Below are 3,277 nucleotides of genomic sequence, written 5' to 3' on the forward strand. Positions count from 1 at the left end.
GACACTTGCGTAGGATCTGGTCCTGTTCATGCTTAGACACACAACATCTAATAACACCATCTACTCCTTCTTTATAAAGGTGTGGATCATCCCAAAAGTAATGTCTTAAATAATAAAAGAACTTTTTCTTTTGGTGGTATGTGAAACTAGGAGGTATAAATTTAGCAACAATGTAATTAGCATAATCAGCATACCAAGGAGCAGTATGAGAAGCATTAATGACCGCTAATTGTTCATCAGGAAAGCTATCATCAATAGGCAGTGGGTCATCAAGAACATTCTCTAACCTAGACAAGTTGTCTGCAACGGGGTTCTCAGCTCCCTTTCTATCAATAATATGTAAATCAAATTCTTGGAGCAGGAGAACCCATCTAATGAGCCTAGGCTTAGCATCTTTCTTTTCCATAAGATATTTAATAGAAGCATGATCAGTGTGAATAGTAACTTTGGAATCAACAATATAATGTCTAAACTTATCACATGCAAACACAACTGCTAAGAACTCTTTTTCAGTAGTAGCATAATTTCTCTGGGCAGTATCAAGAGTCTTACTAGCATATTGGATAACATTCAAATTCTTATCAACTCTTTGCCATAGAACAGCACCTACGGGATAATCACTAGCATCACACATAATTTCAAAAGGTAAATTCCAATCACGTGGCTGAACAATAGGTGCAGTGATCAAAGCTTTCTTAAGTATTTCAAATGCTTCTACGCAATCATCATCAAAGACAAAAGGAATATCTTTTGGCAATTAATTAGTCAGAGGCCTAGAGATTTTAGAAAAGTCCTTAATGAACCTCCTATAAAAACCGGCATGACCAAGGAAACTTCATATACCTTTTATGTCCTTAGGACATGGCATCTTTTCAATAGCATCAACTTTAGCTTTATCAACTTCAATCCCTCTCTTAGAAATCTTATGCCCCAAGACAATGCCTTCATTAACCATAAAGTGACACTTTTCTCAATTCAGGACGAGACTAGTGTCTTCGCATCTCTGCAAAACTCGATCAAGGTTGCTCAAACAATCATCAAAAGAGGATCCATAAAAGGAGAAGTCATCCATGAATACCTCACAAATCTTTTCACAAAAAATCAGAGAATATAGCCATCATGCATCTTTGAAAGGTAGCAGGTGCATTACATAAACCAAAAGGCATACGTCTATAAGCAAAAGTACCAAAAGGGCAAGTAAAAGTGGTTTTAGATTGATCCTTCGCTGACACAGGTATTTGAGAGAAACCAGAATAACCATCTAGAAAGCAGAAATGTGTGTGTTTGGATAGGCTTTCTAGCATTTGATCAATAAAAGGTAAAGGGTAATGATCTTTCATAGTAGCCTTATTTAATTTACAGAAATCAATTACCATCCTATAACCTGTAATAATTCTTTGCAGGATCAATTCATCTTTATCATTAGGAACAACGGTAATACCTCCCTTTTTAGGAACACAATAGACAGGGCTTACCCAATCACTATCAGCAACAGGATAAATTATACCTGCCTCAAGGAGCTTTAGTATCTCCTTTGTTACCACTTCTTTCATCTTGGGATTCAATCGTCATTGAGGATCTCTAACTGGTTTGACATCGTCCTCCAAATTAATTTTGTGTTGGCATAACGTGGGACTAACGCCCTTAAGATCATCCAGATTATATCCAATAGCAGCTCGGTGCTTCTTCAGAGTTTTCAATAATCTTTCTTCTTCTTGCTCTAAAAGGTTAGCACTAATAATAACAGGATATATTTTCTTTTCATCAAGATAAGAAAACTTAAGATTCTCAGGTAATGGTTTGAGTTCAAACATGGGATCACCCTTGGGTGGAGGGGGATCCCCAAGAATTTCAACGGGAAGGTTATGTTTCAGCACAAGTTCCTGTTTAAGGAACACTTCATCTATTTCCCTTCTTTCCTTCATAAACATATCATTTTCATGGGCAAGCAAATATTGTTCTAACGGATCAGTAGGAGGCACAGCAATGGAAGCAAGACCAATAATCTCATCCTTACTAGGTGGTTCCCTATCACGAGGTTGTCTACGAAACTTAGCAAAATTAAACTCATGAGACATACCATCTAAGCCAACGGTGACAATATCCTTTTCATAATCAATCCTAGCACTAGCTGTATTCAAGAAGGGTCTACCAAAAATAATGGGACAAAAATCATCTTGTGGGGAACCAAGAACAAGAAAATCAGCAGGATATTTAACCTTCCCACACAAGACTTCAACATCTCTAACTATCCCAATTAGTTTAATGGTGTCCCTATTAGCAAGCTTAATAGTAACATCAATGTCTTCTAATTCAACGAGTGCAATGTCGTGCATAATTTCTTGATATAAGGTATAAGGTATTGCACTAGCACTAGCACCCATATCACATAAACCATGATAACAATGATCTCCTATTTTAACAGAAATAACAGGCATGCCTACGACAGGTCTATGTATCTTAGTATCTGGTCTAGCAATATTAGCAGTTTCATCAGAGAAATAAATAACATGCCCATCTAAATCATCATCCAAGAGATCTTTAACCATAGAAATACTAGGTTCAACATTGATTTGCTCAGGAGGTGTATAAGTCGTAGTATTACTCTTACGAACAACAGTCGAAGTTTTAGCATGATCCTTTATCCTAACAGGAAATGGGGGTTTCTCAACATAAGTACGAACAATAGGATCACTATAGGTGATAGTCTTTTCTTCAACTGTAATAGGTGCAACTACTTTCACTTTAACAGGAGGATTATATTTAAACCACTTCTCTTTAGGGAGATCAACGTGAGTAGCAAAAGATTCACAGAAAGAAGCTACTATCTCAGAGTCAAGTCCATACTTAGTGCTAAATCCACGAAAAGCATCGGCATCCATAAAAGATTTAACACAATCGAACTTAGGTGTCATACCTGACTCCTTACCATCGTCGGAACCCCAATCTTCAGAGTTGCGTTTAATTCTTTCCAATAAGTCCCATTTGAAATCAATAGTCTTCAGCATATAAGAACCAACACAGGAAGTATCGAGCAGGTTGTGATCATTGAGAGAAAGCCAAGCATAAAAAATTTGAATAATCATTTCCCGGGAGAGATCATGATTAGGGCATGAATATAACATTGAATTAAGCCTGCCCCAAGCTTGAGCGATGCTTTCTGCTTCACGAGGCCAGAAATTATATATGTAATTACGATCACGATGAACAAGATGCATATGATAGAACTTCTGGTGAAATTCCAACTTCAATCGCTTATAATTCCAAGATCTCGTAT

Source organism: Triticum dicoccoides, chromosome 1B, assembly GCF_002162155.2.
Source record: "Triticum dicoccoides isolate Atlit2015 ecotype Zavitan chromosome 1B, WEW_v2.0, whole genome shotgun sequence".
Taxonomy (NCBI): Eukaryota; Viridiplantae; Streptophyta; class Magnoliopsida; order Poales; family Poaceae; genus Triticum; species Triticum dicoccoides.